The sequence below is a fragment of the Saccostrea echinata genome, unplaced genomic scaffold (assembly GCF_033153115.1).
Source record: "Saccostrea echinata isolate AGI-Se365-2 ecotype Australia unplaced genomic scaffold, CSIRO_AGI_Sech_v1 ptg000054l, whole genome shotgun sequence".
Taxonomy (NCBI): domain Eukaryota; kingdom Metazoa; phylum Mollusca; class Bivalvia; order Ostreida; family Ostreidae; genus Saccostrea; species Saccostrea echinata.
Window position 1 is genome coordinate 52047549 of NW_026889803.1, and position 10542 is coordinate 52058090.

Here is a 10542-nt window from a genome sequence, read left to right on the forward strand (position 1 = left end):
CTCCTTGTCATGATCGGGCAAACGGAAAAAAAATCGTAGACAATTCAGTATGAAAATAATGGCCTAACAATTTGTATGAAAAACCCCAGTCAACATGCTATTTAACGATAGATTGTATTTGCTGATAAACTAATTGTATCGACCAAAGAATTTGCAAAATGTTGACTATAAACTAGACTGTTAATATCCTTGTGTTAACTTATATGTCAATAGCCTGTCTCGTTTTAGAAATTGTTCGTATATAGAGCTTGCACTTACGTATCGAATCAACTGGAAGACATAAACTCCATATGCAGAAGATAATGATATGTTATTACATGAATAAGGGAAGTTGAAATTGAAAAGTTAAAGCCATCAAGTTTATCATAAAGTTTTATTGTTAGATTGCCATTAATGTCTTTTTCTATAATATCCAAATATGAAACAGATGTTTCAAACTGTGTGGTGTCTTTTATTTTTAGATCAGAGGGATACATCGAATAAACGTAGAAATGAAAATGATTATTGCTATTTACAATCGAAAAGACGTCGTCAATTTCTCTAAATAAAATTGAAGGTCACAGCAAGAAACTTCTGTACATGTAGAAGTTTTTGAATAAATTCTTCTTCATATGAATACAAAAATAGGTCTGCTAAGCACAGGGCGCAATTGGTACCCATTGGAATTCCGAATTATGGTCTCTAAAAATACGTACATATCAGAAACTCAAGCATCTTTTTTATGTCAACTTCAGAGTACCTGTGTGTACAATCAGAATGTTTTTTTAACAAAATAGTGTTGCAAATGACCAATGACAAGGTAAGTTAATCCTTTTTTTTTTTATTGATAAAGCAGCTGTCAATGATGCCAAAAATCCTGGAATTTAATTTATAGGGGGGGGGGGGTCCTCCTTCTCCTTCACTGCTGTTAATATTTTAGTGAGGAGTAAAGAAAAAAAGCTTGTTAGAAAATTTACTGGAACCCGCTATGTATCTTTGTTTGTAAGGATTTTTATAAAGTTTAATCCAGTATAGGTATGGTAATTCAAATTCATTTTGATTGTAGGGAATGTTAAAAATATCTAAAACTGATACATGATTTTGAAGAATTTTCTCCTTAGAAAGGGATCATCTTTGGATTACTTCTTTGTGTTTACAATCAGAGTGTTTTTTAACAAAATAATTTTGCAAATGACCAATGACAAGGTATGTAAATTTACGAATTCCATTCTTACTGATAAAGTAGCTGTCTATGTCAAAAAGCCTGCACTTTAATTTATCATGGGGAATGGTTGCAGTTTTGAAAAGTCGTTCCTTTTGATGTTATTGATTTGAAAAAATTTTGATATCAAATTTTCTAAAAGTTCCTTGGAGTTTTTAAGTATCCCCATCGGATTAACAGCACTTCTCGGATATGTTGTTGTACAGTATTCCTGATGTTTCTCTTTTACTGCTGTTCATATTTTGGTGAGGAGTAATGGAAGAGGCTTGGAAGAGCATTTATTGGAACCCGCTACATATCTTTGTAAGGATTTTTCAGAAACACACTTTGCTTGATTTTGCATGATCACTATATATACAAAAAAGAAAAAAAAGGTAACCAGCGTCAGTCAGGACTTACACGAAGTCGAACTGAAAAACACTCCGTATGTACAATAAAATACCTTGCAGTCAGTAGAATTAACAACTGGAATCATTCATCAATAATTATTCTTTCATATATAATCAAGTTCATTTACGAAGCGTTTAAGCCGTGTTTCAGAAATCCGATACCCTGTCATGCAAGTTGGTATATTAAGTAATATACTGAATCACAAAAGGATCCAGTCTTTTATTCCACCATATATCAAGTTGAAGTCTACACCTTGTATTTCTTACATTGTACAAATATACATCGACTATTGCATCCAAACTTTTTAATTACAAAAAACTCTGCAGTGCCTAGATATCAAACTTCTGAAACGTAATCCTCTGACATGTTCGTGTTCTTCTTCACCCTACAACTATAGTCCTGCTGGACATGTTATTACTGGTGACCTAAATATAGTACATAATGAGGACCTTAAATTACTTATGTTAAAATTAAGGGATCCATCCCGATCTTTCAACTGGCGTCATACTTTCATAAATATTATGAATTCTTTGGAAGATTACGCCAGGCAATGAGCCAAACATGAAAAAGAAGACCTCGACACTTTGTCAGAATGGATTAAAAGTATCATATGTATGTTGAAATCTCGTATAAAGCGATTGAGAAGCAATATGAAAACCATCTTTCCTTCTGTCTTCATTAATTCAGAAGTGAAAAAAATAGATAGATGACATGATCAGTATGTACTGGTCCCAGCTGATAAAGCAGATAAAAAATTGTCTTTGTTTGTAAGGCTCATTATTTTAATTGCATTTTAGAGGAACTGGGATTTAATTCTCCAAAATTGCCAAAAAGTGGTAATCCAACTTATACCCATAGGTTCATTTCTAAGTAGGAAATCTTCAAAATCATGTCAGTTTTAAATATTTTCAATATTCCGAAAAATCAAAATGAATTGAAATTTCCATACATATACTGGATACCTAAACTTCAAAAAAATCCTTACAAATAAAGATATATAGCGGGTTCCAGTAAATCGTTCATTACTTCTCAATAAAATATTAACAGCAGTGAAGGGGGAACTTCAGGAGTACTATTCAACAATATATTCGAGAAGTGGTGTAAATCAGATGTGGATACTAAAAAATTCCAGGGAACATTTAGAAAATTTAAAATCACAAAATTTTACCAAAATCAATAACATCAAAACGTTCGACTTTTCAACAAATTATACAACCATTCCGCACGATAGATTAAAGTCAAGGCTTTTGATATTAAAGACAGCTGCTTTTTCAATAAAAAATGGACTCTTAAATTTACTTGGTCATTTAATTGCAAAATTAGTCGCCCGCGTGGCGCAGTGGTTAGAGCGTCTGCTCTAGAATCGCGAAGTAAGGAGTTGATCCTTACGTCGCGGGTTCGAATCCCACTGTGGGACGTGGAGACCGGTTCTTCGGATGACACCGTATGAACCGAGGTAGTGGGTGCTGGCAGGAAAAAGATCCCTCACTGCTCAATGGCCGTAAGTGCCGAGTATAGGACAAAATTTGTAGCTTTCCACCGGCAAGTGGTGGCGTCTCCATATGAGTGAAAAATTCTCGAGAGGGACGTTCAATAAAATACAATCAATCAATCAATCAATTGCAAAATTATATTGTGAAAACCATTCTGATTGTACATACAAGTACTCTGATGTAGGTATTTAAAAGATGCTTGAGTTTCTGATTGACAATATCTGTGTAGTTTTTGGAGATCAGGTATTCCGACAATCTGTCGGAATTCTCATGGGTACCAATTGCGCCCCGTTTTAAGTAGACCTATTTTTTGTATTATTCAGTGAAATGTTCACATTACTATCTTCTTTTCCAGAACTATTAGGCCAATGTCAACTAAACTTGGCAAAGAATATACTTGGGTAAAGGTAATTCAAGTTTGTTCAAATGAAGGGCCACACCCTCTTCCAAGGGGAGACAATTAAGAAAAAGTTAAAATTATATGGGTTCATTTAAAACTCTTCTCAAGAAAAATATGGCTAGAAACGTAAAAGCTTCATGACATAGGGTACATTCAAGTTTGTTCAATACATGAACCCCGGAAGTAGGGTGGGGTCACTTTAAGCGATCAAAGTTTTACAAAGGAATACAAAGAAAAAAAAATGAAAATTCTTCTTCTTTAAGAATAGCTATAATCATGACTCCTGTGTGTAGGGTGGGGCTACTACGGGCGATCAAAGTTTTACATGGGAATATATAGGGAAAATCTTAATATTTTTTTTCTCAAGAACAGCAAAGTTATGATCAGTCATATTTATATGAAGCATTCTCAGGTATTGTGGATTCAAGTTTGTTCAAATCATGACCCTCGGGGTAAGGGTGGGGCAGCTATGAGTGATTAAAGTTTTACATTGGAATATATAGGGAAAATCCTTACAAACCTTCTTCTCAAGAATAGCAAAGTCATGATAAGTCATTTTTATATGGAAGCATCCTCAGGTAGTTTAGATTCACGTTTCTTCAAATTGTGACCCCTAGGGGGTAGGGCGGGGCCACAATGGGCTATCAAAGTTTTATATAGAAATATATTGGAAAACCTTTAAAGATCTTCTTCCGGAGATCAGCAAAGCCAAGATTAGTAATATTAATATGGAAGCATCTTCAGGTAGAGTAGATTCATATTTGCTCAAATCAGGATTACCCCTAGGGGGCCACAATATGTGATCTTAATTTTACGTGGGAATACATAGGAAAAATTCTACTGATGAAGAACAGAAGGGCTATAGCGACTCAGAAGAGCGTTGTGGTCCATGGACCTCTTGTTTACTTATAGAACATCGGGACAAATGGTGGGAGTTTCTGTTAGAGAGGATATTTGAACGGTTTGCACAACAAACAGGGTCAGAGAGGCATGAAGTATAAGTAGAGGTGGTGGTGTGGACCTTAAGGTAAAAATGAGGTGTGCCGTATACTCAAAGTTCTACCAACTTGTAATTCTATAGATAAAAAAATAATGATTCCGTATTTATTGGACGAGTCTCAACTATGGCAAGGGATTACATGGAATGAAAAATAGACGTGGGTCTGTTCTGGCTTTTAGTAGCCACCATACTCTCCTTGTGAGTCGGACGTGACCTAGACTACCCTCCAAACATATACGACTATTTATAAGAATATACACACTACTAGTAAAAAAATGACAGGTTTTGAAATTTAGTAAACGGAAAGATTTGAAGGTATTGAGTAATTTGGACTGATTGCATTAATAATATACGTCTAAAAAGATGACAATAGATTAGAAAAGTACTATGTTTGTTCTTTTAAAGCAAACTCTGGTAATTCTAGTATTACAAAAGAGACAACTAAGAGGCAAGTGAACGTACGCAACGTTCAATATCTGTTGACATCTTGGTATACATGCACACTGTAATATCATTGAAAAGTATAACATAATAAGATTTTTAATCTAAAATATATTCACAGTATGTTTGATCGGTTGGAACAACTCAGACGACCGCATTAATATTTTTAAAAACATTTTAGTATCTTAACCTATTATTACCTTTCATTCTGCTTTTAAATACCACTGAAATATTTATATGTTGATGTAATTTTGTAAGACATAATACTTAAGTGCATATCCCCTCATTTGAAACGATTCACAAGTGAATGAACTGCCAAACTCATCTAGATATTAGGCAGTATTTAAGGGCCTTAGGCAGCATCAACCATTAAACAAGTGAAGGAGTATGAGGTACTGCACCATAGTGTGAACTGCTGCATAGTGCAAACGTCTGTGAACTTGCTTGCTTAAGACGGTTAGCTCTCGATCGAGACTTTTACCCCTTGTCCTTCAAACTCCAGATTTTACAAATTTTGAACCTTTTGCTTCTTTAACATGGTTTTGAAGTTCTGAGAATTCTAGAAGGGACTAATCAAGACCTTTAACATAACCCTAACCTAGCTGTAAAAACCTACCTAGTATGGAAAGCGAACGAGTTCAAAATTTTTAAATGTAGAGACGTAAACCTTTATTTGTGGATTATGTCATAATTTCATAATTTGTCAATTGTTCTATCACAATTTTCTGCATAATAGCAGTTAGCTCTTTGGCCTTTATCGCAATGTGAATTTGTATCCTTTTGTTCTGTGGTTCAGCCCCCAATGACTGGACGAGAACTGGTCGACATGTCGAGTTTGCAATATAAGGTAGACTAGAGATGATCAACAACACCTGATAATTCAGGCATGTAAAATATTTTACCCAGGTTTCTCAATCCTGTCATGGCAAGTTTTGTTCTCGGCATTATTCATTTCTACATGTATACAGCCTTTTTTTTTTTTTTTTTTTTTTGGAGTGAATGAATGAATGAATTGAAGTTAATCGGATGTTCAGCTCACCCTACAAAATATTGATATAAGAATAAAGAAAAAGAATTTTGAATTTTTAAGGCATTCTAAAACGGAACATTAAGGGGCTTGGACACATATTTGAGCTCAATATGTTCTAAAAACCATGAAATATATTATGCGAGAGAATTTAACATCGAAATATTACAAAAGCACTTATAATCAAAATAATACAAAAACTTATAATCTTCTTTCATCTTGAAATTGTTAATGCTACAAATTTCGGGGCGCTTTTGATTGACACGCATCCTTGCATTTTTACAAAGTAAACTTTATAATAAATATCTAAGAAAAGCGGATTTTTTTTTTTGGTGTGTATTTATGAAAAATATAAATCTATATTCCAGTAAATGCAGAGTAGAAAAATGAGAAATCAAAATCAAACCAGTATTCTCAGTCCTTACTCAGTGAAAAGTGCAGAGAAAACAAATTGAACGTGAACATTAACAATAACAGCTAGAGATCTTGCCCATGTTTACAAACACAAATGTTTGACGTGATGATATGAAGAATGTCCTTGTCATTGAATTTTAAGAATTTTCTTGTAAGTTCAATATATTAAGGAGGGATTCTTGTCTGGTTTTTGACTAAATGAAATATTCAAAGTATATTTGCTTATAGTTCTTATATAGTTACTTGTAAGGGATTTGAAAGATCATATTTTTCTTTCCTCCTCATAATTATACAACTTTAAATAGAAATGGAAAATTGAGCTTGAAATCTAGCAGGGACTATATTTTTGGCGGAACGATGGCGTATGAAAATATCTTCTTTTCTGCTTCTCAAAATTACTAAAGAACCTTGAATTTTGTTAAAACTTTTAAACAATTAAAAGCTTAAAAATTTTCTACTGTAACTAAAATCAATAATAATAGTCTAAAATTTTAAAATATATCAAATAGATATGATTTTCCAAACAAACTACAATCTTGTTACCTTTAAATACTTCCAATCTAAATACAGATTTGAGAATAAAATCAGTAAAAAGTGTTTTTTCTCTCATAGTAAACGGTCAAAACTTTTTGTTTTTGTATCATTTTGTATCTTTATAGTACTACTTTACTATACTTTACTATATATACTATATAGGAAAAAATTAAATATAAGAAGCATTTAATAATGACTAATATTCCCTAAAAATTTAAGAAAAACAAAGGAAATTCGGATTAGCTTATATCCAATTCCGTTAAATTATTCATGACAGTTTGGTAGTGTCTTCTGACAGACCCTATATGGTAACGCCTTTTAATGCAAAAAGATAAACCATTTATCTTTTGAAATAGAAGAAGGCATCACATGTTTGGCAATAATAATATTTTATTCTTAATATCAAGGTAAAAGATAATGACTTTGACCTGACCTTGCTTCTAAAATAAAAGGGACAAATTTAATCTAATTGATACCATCACTTAGTGATAATGTCTTCTTGAATCTATGAAAATTTTATTAATATTTAAATATAAGAAATATGAGAAGAATCCCTCCTTAAACTGAACAATTTTATTTGAATAAAAATAGAATTTAAAATTGTAAACAAAACAAGGCAAATGTGTTCAGGCCCTTTATGGAAAAAATAACATTGTTTGCATTTCCTAGGATGAATTACTATTTTTCTCCTTATAAGACAATTGTAAACTACATTTGAGATATGCTGAAATTAAAAGCATATTTCATCTTCATTTTAGTGGTAAGTCTTTGATGAGGTCTTATTTTGACTGGCATATATTAGGCTATGGTATTACACTAATTTTGTTACAGATTACTCCATTTACCTGATAAAAATACAAAGGGCTCTTGTGTCAGTGTGACCGGTCGACAGGGATGCTTACTCTTCCAAGGCACCTGATCACACCAATGGTGTTTCCAGGGGGCCGTGTTTCGCCCTATTCACGATTCCTATTCTCTGCTGGATTTAGGAGATTGATCTCTGTTTATTACCTTCACCTTTTACATTTATTTTTGTTTTGCACATGGGGTTCTAGACATCGTGGATGTGAAGCATAGGTTATAGATATTTATTTAGGATTGGTGCCTGTAAACAGCCTGTTTAGGAAGAAAAGACGAAGCTTCTGAGCAAGAGTGTGGTCATAGTTGAGATGCATCGAGATTTTACTTAGAGGTATCAGCATTAGAAAAAGCAATGTAGTTCTGTTATCTTTTTCGATTGTAAATTCTGCAGGTGTAGCAATAAATGTTTGGCATTTAGGATCGTCTATCATAAGGCGCTTTATTCAAGTATATTCAGTAGGGGATTTTTTGTTTTAGAAAGAAAACATGATTTAAGCCATGTGGCGGCAATGACAAAGAGATATGGCATCAAATTTGCAAGAAAATCAAATAACTAGTGTTATTGAAATTTGAAACAGCATAATCTTAATCCGGGTGTGACCCGTCGGACCGGTCGGCAGGGGATGTTCACTCCTCCATGGCACCTGATCCGGCCTCTGTTATTTTTTTTTTTTGGGGGGGGGGGTCCGTGTTTGCTCTACTCCCGATTTGTATTGTTTTAATGGACTTGAGCTTGAATGCTGTTCGTTATCTCCATGTTTCAGATAACTCATAGCAGGAATGGGGATATTGTATTGAATAGTTACCACAGTCCATTCTTTTTTTAATGAATCAGCTTGGAAACCAATTTTTATGATCGATTTACACAATCTAACATTATGAAGATTGTAATTATTTAGTACACTTATCCGTTAATGAATGGGGACGATGGCTACTTTTCCAATCCTGAAAATTAATCTGTGAATTTCAGATGTTTCAAGATTTATCAATAATGATTAAAATTCACACACTTTGCAAGTGTGTTTCACAAAAATGATAACTGACGTATTTAATTACGTGTACATGCTTACTTAATTTTGTGAAGTATTTGAAAGACAACATTTTCGCAGAAATTAACGATTACACTGCTTCTTACATTCCCTTGGGTTTAAGCTAGAAAGGGTGCCACCATCTCAATCCAATTATAAATCTATTTCTCTGACTTTCATCTATAAATTACTATAGGTTGATAATTTCAACATATTTTATCATTTGATCATACAGACCTGTGATATTATTCCTATTCCATTTTCTAAGCATATCCAAGTAAACGTATAATTATTGGTAGATTGTTTTGTTTTTACGATAAAAAATATTTAAGTATCATTTAAGTAAATGCACTTTACAAGTCATTGTGTAAATTTAGACAAAAATGTATTAGTTGCACAATTATATGAAATGCAGTTCTTCCGTATAAAAAACGACATCCTGGTTAGTCGTATTTAATCGCTTTTTTTTTAATTTCCGTGGTGATTCATACATGTATATGACAAGTTTATGTTCTTCAAACCTACTAGAAAATTTAAATCCATCTCTTTGCTTTAAATTGTTTTAATTACGATAATTGTTTTGCTCCATATGAAATATATGGAGATAACGAACAGTATTCAAGCTCAAAAGTCCATTAAGCAATACATATTTAGAGCAAACACGGACCTCTAAAACATCAGAGGTGGGATCAGGTGCCATGGAGGAGTGAGCATCCCCTGCCGACCGGTCACATCCGCCGTGTGCTCCTTGTCATGACCGGGAAATAACGGATAAATCCGTCGTCAATTCAGTGTGTTCATAGAACTTACAAAATGACGACTTTAAACGAGACTGCTGATATTCTTGTTTCATCAACTTGTTTGTCAATAACTTACCTCGTTTAGAAATTGTTCATAGCATGCTCTTTCGTATCGAATCAACTGAGAATTATAAAAACCCCGTATGCAGGTGATGAAGGTATATTGCTGCATAAGTAAGGAAAGTTGACGATTGAAAAGTCATCACGTTTATCATTAAGCTTGGTTGTTAAATATATATATATATATATATATATATATATATATATATATATATATATATATATATATGTATATGTATATATATATATATATATATATATATATATATATATATATATATATATATATATATATATATATATATATATATATATATATATATATATATATATATATATATATATATATATATATATAGATAGATAGATAGATAGATAGATAGATAGATAGATAGATAGATAGATAGATAGATAGATAGATATCAAGCTAAATTAATTGCTTCATAGATCAAATATTTTTGTGCATATATTTTTATCAAGCATTTCCTTCAAACTTAACATTATTTTTTTAACGTTCTTGAGTAATGTGGAGAATATTTGTTGATTACCTAATTATGTAACATAATACAAAATATTATTGTATGATGTAAGTATTCTGCACTAAATGCTCATTTTATGAAGGGTATTGAAATGTCAAAGCGATCATTAGCTCTTTTTATCAAGAACACCATTTTTTTTTTTTTTTTTTTTTGGCTTTGTGTATTTGCAGTTTTTATACCAAATTTAGGTATACTAAGGCAATTTGGGTAACACTTAATACGATCTGTTTTGCATTATTTCAGCAAAATCATTCTTAATAATGTATTGTATACCAATTTCTATCATCAGAAAGAAATGAATGCAGTCGAATGATATTTAATAGACTGGCATCAGAAGAAATGTTTAATTGACAG